Below are 15,503 nucleotides of genomic sequence, written 5' to 3'. Positions count from 1 at the left end.
CCGTTATCTTTCCAGGAGTGGCTGGTGGGTTCAAATTGCTGATCTTGCATTAAGCAGCCCAGCACATAAGCCACTAGGGCTCTTAAGAATCATAAATGACTCAGTGACAGTGCGTTTGAGTTCTCGTATTTTATGTCTTATCCTGTTCCTCAGGATTTGACCCAGGCTCATCTCTAATCTCTTCAGTTTAGATCCTATGGAGCTAAAGATCCCAAAATTATGTCCTTGATTGCTTTCTGGATATGCGCGAGCACTTTGTCCAGTTTACCTTGGCCTTTTGGGGGCCATATCTGTAGATTCTCACGCTCAGACAGGAAGGGGCAGAAAGACCTCATTGGTAGATGATTTTAGTTTGGTTTAAACCCGGGGTCTGTCTCTTAAATTTTGTGGTGCACTGTACACACAGCTTGCCTTTAGAGATGTGTGTAGAGCCCAAGTACCCACTAGAGTACTGGGATGTGAATTCCATTCAGTAGTGTGAACGACTTCATGGGTGTTATGTCCATTTATGTGGATCTTACATAGTGTTGTAAAAGTGAAAGCTGTTTTAATTACTCACAGATAGTGTACCACAAGAGAAGTTTCATCATAACTGAGCCATTTTCCATTTAAAAATTGTCCTGAAGGGATGGAAAACTTTCACAGGATCCCCTCTCTATGCGTCATAAACAAAGGTCTACTGAGATGCTTACTGATTATATATTCCACGGCACAGACTGCAATATCACATTTTTTGCCTGTTCACCTTAAAGTGTAGTCAAAGATAAGGGCAACAACCCAGAATTATTAGTTTACAGTTGTCTATTTTTACCCTTTCTGCTTATTTAGTCAAACCATTAGGATTAAGATGGGGAGGTGTAGTGGTTTGTTTTGAAGTCTATAAATGTCAGCAGGGGTGGGGGTAAGGGGTTAGACAGGGAGGAATTAAAACATTTTGGGTCATCTGAATGGCTACTGCCAATTGGTTTGTGCTTCCATTTGGTAAATCAAGTTATATCTAGTGCCCTTTTTGTGTAATTTAGAAATTAATTTGACCATGCCCCAATGGAACCTTTTAAGAATATCAGAGAATCCTGATCATAGTTACAGAACCTATGGTAAGTGTTGCATTGTTGACCTCAAAGTCAGCAGTTCAAACCTAACAGATGCTACCAAGAGAGAAAGCTGAGGCTATCTGCTTTGGTAAAGACTTTCAGTCTGGCAAACCACATCGAATGTCATGTCCGTTTGATGGAAGTGCATTTGGTTATTTTGATAGTGAGACTATTATTAAAATTTTACCAGGTACAGATAGGAACTGAAAATACAGGGAATCCAGGGCAGATGAGCCCTACAGGACCAGCGGTGAGAGTGGCGAAACAGGGAGGGCAGAGGGAGAGTGGGTTGGAAAGAGGGAACCAATTACAAGGAACTATATCTGACCTCCTCCCTGGGGGACGGACAACAGAAAAGTGGGTGAAGGGAGACGTCGGACAGGGCAAGATATGACAAAATAACAATTTATAAACTATCAAGGGCTCATGAGGGAGGGGGGACCGGGGAGGGAGGGGGAAAATGAGGACCTAATGCCGGGTTTAAGTGGAGAGAAAATGTTTTGAGAATGATGAGGGCAATGAATGTACAAATGCGCTTTACACAATTGATGTATGTATGGATTGTGATAAGAGTTGTATGAGCCTCTAATAAAATGATTTAAAAAAAGAAAAAAGAAAATAAATAAAATTCTACCAGGTAACAACATTATGTGAGAATTCACAAAAGAAGGGTTGTCTGCTTGTTGTATCTTCAAATTGCTTAAAATAGATTTGGATAGAAAAAAATGCCCATGCATATAATGAAAGATGTATAAAAAAAAGATATAACCAATGTGAGATATTTTCATATATGAGGACAAATCAAAAGTTTTACTACAAAATAATAGAAGTCTTTATTAAATATATAAAAACATGAAGCCATCATTTGTTGACATATCTTATCTCTATAAACTGGTGGTGGTATTCCCATCTCCCTAACAAGTCATCCAGAGGGACCAGTCCTGGGGAAAGGACATTATGCTTGGTATAAAGGAAAAGGGCTGAGAAAAGGAAGATCCTTGGTGAGATGAATTGACACACGGACTGCAACAACGGGGGCTAACCAACAATTGAGAGGATGAAACAGGAGGGGGCAATGTTTTCTTCTGTAGTACATGGAGTTGCTATGAGTTGGACTGAACAACACCTAACAACAACCCTTTAATGATCAATTCTGCTCTCTTTAATGTACATCACATCAGGATGACGGTTTTCGAATCCTTGAGGGACTCAAATCCTGTTTCTTTTAAATGTTCTTTGATTTGGAGAGCAAAAAGAAGTCTGAAGGGGCAAAATGAGGGCTGTTGTTATTGTTTTAGGTACCATCGAGTCCATTCTGACCCATAGCAACCCTATGTACAACAGAACAAAACACCGCCCTGTCCTGTGCCGTTCTCACAATTGTTCCTGTGCGGGATCCCAGCCACAGTGTCAATCCATTTGCTTGAGGGCCTTCCTCTCTTCTGCTGCCTTCCACTTCATCAAACATGCTGTCCTTCAAGGACTGGTCTCTCCTAAAAGCATGTCCAATGTATGGACTAAGTCTCTCTGTCCTTGTCTGCAAGGAACACCCTGGCCATGCTGCTTCCAAGATAAATTAGTTTGTCCTTTCAGCAGTCCAGGGTACTTTCAGCACTATTTCTAGCACCACAGTTCAAATTCATCCATTCTTCATCAGTCTTCTTTATTCAATATCCAACTTTTAAATTCCTATTAGGTAATTGACAATACCATGGCTTGGGCCAGGCATACCTTAGTCCTACAAGTAACACTCTTGCTTTTTGATATTCTAAAGAGATGTACTGCTGCAGATTTACCTGATGCAATGCATCTTTTGATCTGACTACTGCTTTCATGAGCATTGATTGTAGATCCAAGCAAGACAAAATCCTTGACAGTGTCCATCCTTTTTTTCATTTATCGTGATGTTACCTGTTGGTCCAGTTGTGAGTATTTTGGTTTCTTCATCTTGAGTTGTAATCCACACTGAAGACTGTAGTCTTCGATCTTCATCAGCAAGTGCTTCAAGTCCTCCTCACTTTCAGCAAACAAATTTGTGTCATCTGCATATAGAATATTGTCAATAAGCTTTTCTCCAATCATAATGCCCCAATCTTTTTCATATCATCCAGTTTCTCGATGCTTGCTCAACATACAGATTAAATAAATGTGGTGAGAAGACCCAGCTCTGATGCATCCCTTTTCTGATTTGAAACCATGTAGTATTCCCTTGTTCTATTTCCACAACTGCCTCTTGATCCGTGTACAAGTTTCACACGAGCTCAATGAAGAGTTCTGCAATTCCCATTCTTCTCAAGGTTATCCAGTTTGTTATGATCCACACAATTGCAAGCCTTTGCTCGTCAAATAAAACCCAAGTGTACATCCTTCTGCTCTTCTCTGCTTTGAGTCAAGATAGGTTTAATATCAGCAATGAATCCCTTTTTCTACATCAGCTAGAATCCAGCCCGCAACTCTAGAAGCTCACTGTCAATGCACTATTGCAACCATTGTTGGATGTTCTAAAGCACAATTTTACTTGCAAGTAATATCAATGATATCGTTGTATAATTTTCAAATTCTGTTGGGTCATCTTTCTTGGGAATGGGTACAGATATGGATCCATTCTGGTTAGTTGACCAAGTAGCCGTCTTCCAAATTTCCATGCATAGATGATGAGTAAGTGCTTCCAGTGTTTCATCAGCTGTTGAAACATTTCAGTTGGTTTTTGATTCTTGCAGCCTTGTTTTTGGCCAATGCTTCCTTCACCAGCTTGGTTCTTGCCCATATGCTCCTCCTGATGGTAGAATGTCCACTAGTTCTTTCTGGTTCAGTGACTTTGCATTTATTCTTTCCATCTTGCTTTGATGCTTCCTGCATCATTCAATATTTTACCAATAGAATCTTTCAATATCACAACTCAAGACGTGGTTATTTTCATTTCTTTTAGTTTAAGATATGCTGAATGTATTTTCCCTTTTGGTTTTCTTGCTCTGGGTCTTTGCACATTGCATTATAATATTTGACGTTTTTTTCTTGAAATGCCATTTGGAATTTTCTATTCAACCCTTTGACTTCAACATTGCTTCCATTTGCTTTAGCTACTCTACATGTAAGAGCAAGTTTCAGATCTCTTCTGAATGCACTTTGATCTTTTCTTTCCTTCCTGTTTTTTTTTAATTAATGATGTTTTGCTTTCTTCAAGAATGATGTTCTTGATATCCCCCACAGCTCAACAGATCTTTTGCCGTTAGTTCAATACAGTAAGCCTGTTCTTGAAATCTTCTCAAAATTCAGATGGGATAGATTCAAGGTCTTATGTTGTCTCTTGTGGCCTCGTTTGAATTTTCTTCAGCTTTATCCTGAGTTTGCATATGAGAAATTGATATTCTGTTCCACAGTCAGCCCCGTGGCCTGGTTTTAGCTTCTGATGTTGAGCATCTCCATCATGGCTTCCCACAGATGTAGTCAATTGGATTTCTGTGTATTCCATCTGGAGAAGTACATATTTTTGTGTTATTGAAAAAAGGTATGAACAAGTTGTTTGTCTTGCAAAATTCCTTCATATGATCTCCAGCTTTGTTTTTATCACCAAGAATAACATTTCCAATTACAGTGACTTCCACGTTGTTTCCAACTTTTTCATTCCAATCACCAGTAATCATCCGTGCATCTTGATTACATGATGGATCAATTTCAGACTGAAGGCACTGGTAGAATTCTTCCATATCCCTATCAGTAGCCTTTTAATCCAGAGAAATATGGGGCATTAGACTTGTATAAAAAATTACAATCTTGGACACTCACAGGGACATTTCTGCCCTTTCTAGTAGGGTAGATATGAGTTGGCATCAACTAGGTGGTCGCGAGTGAATGTTTGCAACCTCTGTGGTTAGTGCATAAATGTGAATAATAGTTGGATTGATTGGATTTCCTTGATGGCCAAGAGATAGAATCCTATCATAAACAGTGTTGTACTTTAAGATTGAATTGTAAATGTCCTTTGACAACGAATGGCACACCATTCCTCTGCATTGTGCCATTCTAGGTACAGTAAATCATGATTTTTCTGATTCAAAATAGCCAAATGGTTTCCATTTCATTTTCACAAATTCTAATTTTCCTAGGTGTATACTTTGGCCATTCCAAGTTCTAATTATTAGTAGATTTTGCAGCTGTTCTTTTTTCCTTTGAGTTGTGCTCCATCAGCCAAGGAAGATTCCAAAAGATCCACTCCCCCAGGGTTTATTTCATTCCCACCGTCATGGTCGACTCCACTTTGAGAAAGCAGCACCTCCTCCTTCGCATCTCAGGTGACTTCTTACCTGAGGGGCCCTCCTCTGGCCCTATTTCCAGCACTGGGGGTCTACTTCCACTCACTCTGCCTTCAGTATTTGACCATGTTTTGAAGCTATGCATAAGGTTATTCTAGCAGCTAGGCAGCCAGGTCCTTCTCCGTTGTCTATTCCTTGCCTGGATGCTCAGCTAACATCTGTTCACTCAGGTGACCCGGTTGGCATTTGAAATAACAGCGACATCATTTTTAGCATTACAGCAACACACAAGCCACCACAGTATCTATCATAAACTGATAGACAAGTGGTGGTTAAGAGCTGTCGGATGAATAATACTTGTTACCTTGGAAAAGTAAGCATGTCGTGAGAGGAAAAAACTCCTCATTTCAACTTTCCTGAGCTTTTTCTCATCACTTCAGTTTTCATTTCCTCAAAATCTTTCTCATATAAACCCATGTGATAGTCCTGTGTCCCTCCAGAAACTGTATCAAGATTATTTCTCTGGAATCCCCAAAAGCAATCACCATAACTTTCTGAGCCGACCTCTTTATCTCTAATTGAACTGGCCTTAGAAGCCACTATTTTTGATTGGACCTTTTACTTGAAGACAACCTAAGGAGACCAAGAGCAGGGTATTACCGAGAGAACTTGTCTTCAGTCATCCTCAGATTACAGAGGTGTGTTCAAACGGTTTCCCCCATGCATGTATGAACTGCTGCACACTAATTCTGCTGCATACTCAATCTGTTTCATAATATCTCTTTAAAACACAAAAGAGGAAAGACATTACTTTAGGGACTAAGGTATACTTGACCCAAGGTAAAGTCTTTTTAATTGCCTGTTATGCATGTACAATCTGTACAATGAATAATCTAGAAAGAATGGATGTATTTGATTCATTGGGATTGGGAATGGGGATATATGTATTATGCAGATGACTACAGGGTAGAATAGGAAATTGTTTCCCTGGAAGAAAGGGGGCTACATAAATGGGAAAACTGTAAAAGTTTCAGTTTGGGAAGCTACCAAAAGAATCAATTTATTCCACTTCTTCATTTTATAGATGAAAAAATCAAGTGTCTGAGAGATTAAGTAATTTACTGGAGGAGAAGATATAATGAAATCCAAACTATATACGGTAAAATGAAGCTAGGTTAAAAGTTATAAAAGCTTAAAATTTGAAGCATAACTAGTTTAATTTTATATATGTTTTTGTTTCTTTTTATATTTGAAATATTTTGTTAAAAATAAAATGGCCAGTAAATACGTGCATTAAGAAAGCACTGTTGTCTCTGCATTATTTAAATGCAAGGTCAATGTCTTATTCATTCCTCTCTACAATTGTTCTCTAAATGTGTGCCGGATGAATAAATGGTGACACTGTGAATCTGGAGAATTCTGAAAGGTTGTAGAGAAAGTTTAACCAAAAAATATCTGCTCTGTACTTAGCATGTGTTAACATTGAGAAAGAAAGCTCAAAGCAAGAAATAAATCAAAGCAAGATGCTTTGGATTATGAGAAATAGAAATTCAGTTCATACTGACTTAAGCAATAAAGGACAGTGCTTGACCCAGGCAAATAAGTCCAAAGGTAACTGATTTCAGGTATGGTTTGATTCAGGACTCATGTGGTGTTTAAGGAATTATTTCTGCCACTATCTCTATTTCTCTTTCTTTTTCTATTTATTCTTTTTTCTTCGGGTTGGCTTTATTTTAAAATAAGCCTTCTTTACATGGAGTTCCCTCAGCAATTCTAAGCTTTCACTCTCCAGCTTATTACACCAACAGGTAGTTTTATTTTCCCAAAAAGTTCTATCAAAAACCCTGAAATGCAAGCCTATTAGCTGTGAATATTCAGGTTTTGCATCATGTACTTACATCTATCCCAATCAGATGAGAAAACAATCTAGTTGGCAAGTCCTAGATCATGTGCTCAGCCCAGGTCTAGACCAGCAAGCCCAATGAGAACATGAACTAAGAACGGAGGAGGAAAAGTAAGGAGCACTTAGCAGAAGGTGATAATATGGACAGCATCAGGAAAAACAATAAAAAGTTATTACATATATGGGCAAAAAAGGAATCTTGTAGTCAAAGTGACCATTTCTGCTTGTGAAATCTCCCTAAAACCTAAGACACATCAATTCTGGAGCAATGTTTATCAGCTTAACATGCAAATGACTCTCCTTCTTATAGTACCAACAATGCAGATATTTAAATAGGACTCTCCTCATCCTCTTTCAAACATCCCAAGGAAGCTAGATTTTTCCAAGGTCACCTTAGAAATTGAACTGTGACAGTCACTGCTATGATTCTCTTGTCCACACATGTCCAAGTTATTGGTATGGAAACCAAAATGGCCACATTTGTATCTGAATTTTCTGAACCATTCTTCATATTGAAGGAGACAGCCAACACATCCGATAATATTTCAAAGCTCAAGCGTGCCTAGGCAATGGCATAACAAACCAAATTGGCTTCTGGTGAGTTTGTGGCTTTTATTATGTAAAAATGTTAGCCAAAGAGACAAGATTTGCTTTTTCACACTTTACCAAGATGCCCCCCAAACATCTGTCCAGGTAGTTGATCAAATTAGTCAGCTAAAATACTCTAAGACAATTAGATTGATTGAAAACAGATTCTATAAAACAAACTGAAATGATGATTTGAGGTTGCAGAAGAACAGCTAGTGAATATTGCCTCATCATTTACAGCCTTACCCATTGTACATTTCTGAAATCTACACATTTCTCCTTTATTTGTAAATTCTGAGAGCATATATTTCTAGTAACGTCTCCATGAGACCCGCATCAAACATCTTCGCAATTTCTGCCACATATGAGATATCAGCAGGGCTCAATGAAGGGAGGAAAAAAAAAAACCCCACCTCTAGGTATTTTGAACAAGAGGTTATTTAATAAAGGGAAATTCTTGCATACAACATAGTGGAAAGAATAGAAACCAGAGACACCAGTTGAATTTCGGTTTTATTGTCAAAGAAGCAAGTGCTTTAAAACATATTCACTGCTCTTGCCGCCACGATAACTAGTTCACTCCTCTGTGAGTGTTGACTAGAGAATAGAGTCAACAATGAACTGGCTACGAAAGCAAGGCTAATCCTACTTTCTTCTTTACAACACTCATATCTAATGGGCATAGCAAGTTATATCTGGGACCTAACTGTGAATATATCTATCTGCAAAGTGTAACTTGAAGGTCTCCAACCTCTTAGAAAGTGAGGAGTCATTGAGAAAACTAATCTAGAAACATACTCCCATCGCTTGCTATACAAATTCAGGTGTGTGTGGGGGTGTTTTTAAGAGATCTTTCTAAGAGAACAATGGTTATAACAAAGCTTTTCTCTAAGCTTCTGCTTGTTCCTGCAACATCTCTTTTCCCCACATCATGCCACAGTACCCTCATCTATCCATTTTGTGTGAGCCCAGAGTCATATTTGCTATTAAATTATAAGCCATATCTGGAATTACTGTGGGTTTCTATGCAAGTCACATTTAGGTTATGCTTCATTTTTTTTTTGGAGGGGGGGGATGATAGCGAGAACCATACGTGACATCCTCTCAAGGTCCCCAGCAGTGCATACGAATGCACTTGGGGGACATTTTATTAGACTCGGTATCTTGCAAGTGCTCTGATAACTTCTGTCTTGAATTTAGAATGGGCTCGACCTGAATTTCCAAATCTACAAAGGAAGCCAGGAAAGCTTGACTGGCAGTTCACAGTGAAACAAAGACCACGGTCAATGTAAAGACAGGACTGTGCTGTCTGTTGAGGGTACTCAAGAAGATTGACAACTAGCCTTTGAGATATATTTCCCATGAACTCATTTACTTTCTTAGTTCTTTGAGCCCACATACCTTATTGCCACTTATTAAACCCTTCTCTGATGGCTTCCCTTCCATGAGGAACATAACTCTCTCCCTTGGGTGACTGCAGACAAGTTCTCTCAGCTATATGCTTGTTTTAGTCTTTAAAAACAACAGTCCAAATCAAAACATTGGCTTCTGAGGGGATCTGGGAGGCCAGTTAAATTCAACAAGATGCCAGCTTAAAAGCTATATGATAAAAAAAGAAAGAAAGAAAAATGTTATATGGTGATTGCCTTTGGGGGACTACAAAGAGGAAATTTGATAGCTTTTTCTCAAAGGACTGGGGCAATCACCTGTATTCATAATGAAGGAATTTTAAGAAAAATTATTTGTAGCCACACCTTTTTTTTACTTATGCTCATATTTCAAACCATGCTTTGGCCATACAATACTCCCAAATCCCTTTTTCTGTTCCATTTTTCTCAAAAATAATGGTCCTTTCAGTTATCGCAGATGAACGTGAAAGCTGTACGCTAAAAAAAAGACGGGAGAAGAAGTGGTGCATTTTTATTGTGGTGTTATTGAAAAATACTGACTATCCCATGGACCTACAGAGGCCAAGCAAATCAGTCATAGAAGAAATACAACCTTAGTGCTCCTTAGAAAGGGGAATGGTGGGACTCCATCTTGCTTGCTTTGGATACATTATCAGGGAAAGCCAGCTATTGGGAAAGGACTGCCTGTTTGGTAAAGTAGAGGGTTAGCCCTAATGAGGAAAACACCCAATGAAATAGATTAATACAACAACCTCAAAAATAGTTAGTGCATAGTAATAATTATAGAGAAAGCATAGGACATGGCAATTTTTTCTCTGTTGCCTTATATGCATGTAAAAGACTGGGTAATGAGTAAGGAAAGCCAGAGAAGAACTGATGCTTTTGACTTTGGGTGTTGGTGAAAACTATTGAAAGCACCATGGACTGCCCGAAGAACAAGTCAGTCTGTCTTGGAGCCAGAACAGTCCTTGAACATGAGGATGGTGAAACTTTGTCTCCCATATCTATGACTTGTCATCTGGAAAAAGAACATACATCATGCTTGGTAAAGTAGAGGGTCAGAGAAAAAGAGGAAGACCCTCAAGAAGGTGGATGAAACATGACTGCAACAATGGGCTAAGGCATAGCAATTGTGAGCATGGTGCAGGCCTGAGTAGTTTTGTGTTTTGGTGTACATGGGGACCCTATGAGTCAAAGCAGACTTGATGGTACCAGATACAAAATAATATAAAGTGGAAGCTCATCCTTTACTAGAAAAAATTCACAAAAGAATTTCCTGAACTCAACTCAGGTAGCAACTGCAGGTGAAGTGGGGAGCAATTAGAAAACAACAAGACTACATGGTTGTAGAAGGGGGTGGTTTCTTAGATACAAAGTGAGGCAAGAAAAATACCCTCTGGATTGAATCTCTAGTTTCTGGACTGGGCCATTGGGTAGATGCTGCTGCTGCTTACTGCTATGGGGGCACCAGGGAAGGAGATACTTGTCGGAGGGGTGTGTAGGGGAGAGATAAAAGCAGTGTTAGGGACCTATCCAGATGGGTCAACAAATGTTCATAAGGAATCAGTATTTGACTTGAGCTTAAAATAAAAATTTAGGCTTCTAGTAAAGACTTGGGAGCTTCAATTCCAGGTTTCTAAGGATAGAATTGGAGGGACTCTGGTGGTGCTCTGGGCTAAGCATTGGACTGCTAACTATAAGTTTGGTGGTTCAAATCCCCCAACTACTTCAATAGAGAAACGTGAGGCTGTCTGTTCCCAGGAAGATTTGCAGTTTCATAAACCTAAAATAGGGTCACAATGAGTCCGAATTGACTTGATGGCAGTGGGTTTCAGTGGTGAGGATAGCATGCCGAGGGAGGAAAGGGGACGACCAAAGGGAGTCATTTGGGTACATGTAGAACAAGAGGAACAGGAAAGGAAACGAATAAAGAGCGACCAGATAACAGGAAACAACAGAGACTTTCAGAGAAAGAAGTAAACCCCATTCAATGTCAGAAAATGATCAATCATCTTGAGGAAAGAAAAGTTACCACTGAATTTAAGCATAACAGACATGCTACCAGGAAAACTGAAGGCCTTTCCGTACCTTTTCATGTGGCTTCTCTATGGATGGACCAGTGGAGAGCGCTATACTGTATTATGTTTAGTGTATGACTTTTGGCTCTTCCTTGTGAGACTCTACAGTTCTGCACTATGGGTGATGAAATAATATTTTCAATGACTTGTCCAAGATTGCCTCCAGCTGCTTCCACCATGCATCTGTCAGTTGGTTGTCCTATCATGTCTTGTGTGCTGATATGTTGCTGAACGTACAACCACCATGGTACAGTACACTGGCAGGCAAATTGACATTGGTAACCATGGATTTGGTTTTGTGTTTATGATGCTGAGAAGCTATGTCGATGGCATTTCAAATAACAGCACGTTAAACTATGGTAAACAGATTTTAGTAGAGCTTCCAGACAAAGAAAGACTAGGAAGAAAAGCCCAAGGATGTACTTCTGAAAATCAACCAATGAAAACGCGGAGAGATTACAATAGCATTTTGTAATAAGATGAAGAAGGAGGAGACAATGTTTTGTTTTGTTGTCCGTGAGTTCTTCCTGAGTCAACTTGATGGCAACTAACAACAATAACTTCAGGCCAAATTGCCACAGTTCCTTTATCTTTTACATAGGATGCTGGAACATTCAAGGAACCTTAGTGCGATAGTGGATTTGTTGTTGGGCTGCTCACAGAAAGGTCAGCAGTTTGAAACCACCAGCTGCTAGGTGGGAAAAGGGGAGGATTTCTACTCCCATTAAGAGTTACAGTCTCAGAAACCCACAGGTGGCAGTTCTACCATATCTTATTGGATTACTGTGAATCAGAACCAACTTGGTGGCAGTGAGGTTTTTGGCTGTAAAATTCTGTGAGCACCAGAAAACCTAGCTTATATAGCATAGGCGCTCTTACTACCAGAGGGTGACCCTGAGCAGCCCATGGATTTTCTTCAAACTCAATTTTTATCTGTAAAATTAGGAACCTGATTTAAACCAGGGCCCTTTATCCAGAGTATCCGAACGATCTTTTTGCTTTAAGTATGATGTTGTTATTAGGTGAGCTTTCAAGTCAGTTCCAACTCATAGCAACCCTCTGTAGCATAGAAATAAACACTTCCCTGCCCTGGACCATCCCCACAGTGTTTTGTTGTTTGTTTGTTGTTTGAGTCCGTTGTTGCAGCCATTGTGTCAGCCCATCTTGTACAAAGTCTTCCTCTTTGTCACTGTCCCCTTCCTTGACTGAGCATGCATGAGTCCTTCTCCAGGGCCTGGTCCCTCCCGACCACATGTTCAAAGTACATCAGACAAAGTCTCACCATCCTTCCTTCTAAGGTGTATTCTGGCTGTACTTCCAAGACAGATGTGTTTGTTGCTTTAACTACACTATAGCTGTTTACTGAAGATCCTAAAAGTGATCCGTTTTAGTCTACTCCAATAATAATTTTGTCGCTGACTCAGGTTCCTCTACACACTCTAAAGCACACGGAAACCTAAATAGCACACAGAAATCTCTCCCATGGGCCTGGCGAATGCAGAGGCCATAAGAATGTGGAACCCAATAGAGAGTCTATACCTCTGCCGTAGACTGCTTGCTGTTTTCAAACTGCTAGAACGTGGAACCCAATAGAGAGTCTATACCTCTGCCGTAGACTGCTTGCTGTTTTCAAACTGCTGGTGATTTGTTCAGCGTTCTGCTTGCTAAAGAGCAGAGCTAAATCATTTGCATCAGTACGAGAAGTTCCCTTAAAAAGAAACCAAAATGAATACAGTATTCACCATGGGTTCTGAAAAGAAAACAAAACATTAAAACCTGGCTATTGCTTCAATAGTAAAATTTCTAGAGGGAATCTAAGAAAAAAATTATTTATGTAGTATTTTGGTTTCAATAAGACCTTCACACCCCTGCAAAGGGGACTCAAATGTCAGTGAGACCTCTCTTTGTTTGTCTCTTAGAGAAATGGGGCTCATGCAAACTGAAGGCCATGGCTCCTCTGCGTGCCACTGCTCGATACAATTGAACGATGGAATGGTCTGCTATCTGTATTAGCTCCCAATAAAATGGTTTAGAAAAATATATATACCTTTAAAGTCCATGTATATAAGTGTAATAGATTCTCGTTTCAGATGTTTCCACTTTCGGGCCCCGTCCTCAGCGGAAGGAGTGCATTGCCAGCCTTACTGCTGTTGTTCTTGATTGTGTGTCTTGTTTAATAGGAGGCGGGCAAAAGTGAGAGTGTGCCAAATGCCACCTTCAGCCTTAGGAGATGAGGCCTGTTTCTGCCAGTGCCACTGCAAACAGGGCTTCACCCAAGCGCTGCTCCTTGTTTTCAACTGTGGCCCTAAAATAAGCCATGAAGCAAAATTGCCCCAGTCAAATCATAGCCCTAGACCCCAAAGTAGAGTGGCCACAGCTAACCAGAAGCATAAGAATATGCAGAAGCCACTAATTTACTGGGTGGTTTGTAACAGCATTACGGGGCCAACATTTCATGAAAGACTATGATTTGGCACAATTTTCTCACAGTCAATGCCCTTGGAGATCTCAGGTCTCTGTGAATACTTAGTCTTCCACAGAGCAGACAGCATTACCGAAGATCCCCTGGGCCGTACAAAACATCGCTATGCTCAGCTGCTCATGGACAAGGTGGAGGTGTGAATCCCCCCAGAAGAGACTTGAGAGGCCTGGTGACCCCTTCTGAAATATCAGCCCCTGGAAGCCTCCGAGTTTTGCACAGTTCACAATGGGTCGGAATCCCCCTCAATGGCAACTGGTGCTGTTCGTGGCATTCTCAGAGAAAAATTACATGAAACCGTTTCAAAGATCCCAGGAGTCAGTTTTACTTCTCCATTTATTAGTCATCTGTAAGGCTTAAAGTAGGACTTTCAAAAAGAGGCAATGTGAATTCTTATGGGTGTTTGGAAATATTTGGAGACATTTATTTTTGTCAGGACTTGGGATGGGGGTGCTACTGGTATCTAGGAGGTCGAGGCCAGAGGGGCTGCTAAACATCCCACACCTGCAGGACAACCCCTGAGAACAAAGAGTTACCCAGTTCTAGATGTCCTCTGGACTAAATGTACATTTCATTTCATGAAGCTGCCTCTCAAAGCATAGCAAACGTGTTAAATAGCAGAGCATTCAAGCCACCACTTGTCCATCGGTCAGTTTGTTGTATCGTGGTGGCGTGGATATTACTGGGGTGCTAAAAGCCATGCCACTGGCAATTCAAACACCAGCAGGGTCAGCCACAGTGAACCGGTTTCAGCAGGGCTTGCAGACTGAGAACCACCAGGGAAAAGGACAGGCTGTCACGCCAGAGGAATTGGCTACTGAGAGCCCAGTGGATAGCATCTTACCATTGCTGGTTACATTGTAGAGCCATAATCATATGGCGGCCGACTAAATAGGGGAAAACAAAGAGGAAAAAAAAAGACATGGGGGGGGGGAGCAGGGCACTAGACCACCCAAGGGGAGGGTATTGTTTATATCACCACAGGAGAGGGCGAGAGAGACCAGGCTTCAACCCAGTACACCAAGTCAAGACATAATTACGACATACTGGCATGAAGCAGAAGACCAGTAGATAGGTCTGTGGGGCTGGACCCAATCCCAACTATGTGGACCTCCCCTCCCTCACCCCCAGAAGAATGGACTTCAGAGGACAGCACTGAAGAGTGGGCACGTCTGATCAGAGCACACAGGAGCAAAGGAAGAGGAAAGGAGAGTGAATGGAACACATCCTGGCTCACCAAGCCCCGAGGACTATATTCTTAGAGCAGCCAATGCACAGAGAGAACCATAGGGCCGGTCCCACCAGGAGACACGATGTCCTCACTTACCCATAGCACTACTGGGGAAAACACTGGAGACGCAGTGAGGGAATTGGAATTGACCCCATCACACTGGAATAAAACACTAAGGGCATGCAACAAAGAAGCCAGGGGAGCACAGCAATGAAGTCCCAGGGAACACCAAAAATAGACTTTGGGGACAGAGGGTGGCATCCCATCAGACTCAACTGGAAAACACTCCTAAAGGTCAAAAAGAGAACTGGAACTATTTATACGCTTTTCCTTTTTTGTCATGGGTTTCTTTTTGTTGTTGTTATTTATTTATTTTTGTTTATTTTGTCTTCCTTTGTTGTCTGGTTTGGCTTTGTCTTGTTGTTGTGCTTATTATTGTCTCTGAATGTCTGTCGCGATAAGATAGGC

Source organism: Echinops telfairi, unplaced genomic scaffold (genome assembly GCF_000313985.2).
Source record: "Echinops telfairi isolate 266 unplaced genomic scaffold, ASM31398v2 ScPeMD7_5592;HRSCAF=6446, whole genome shotgun sequence".
Lineage (NCBI taxonomy): Eukaryota > Metazoa > Chordata > Mammalia > Afrosoricida > Tenrecidae > Echinops > Echinops telfairi.
This window is presented reverse-complemented; position numbering follows the sequence as displayed.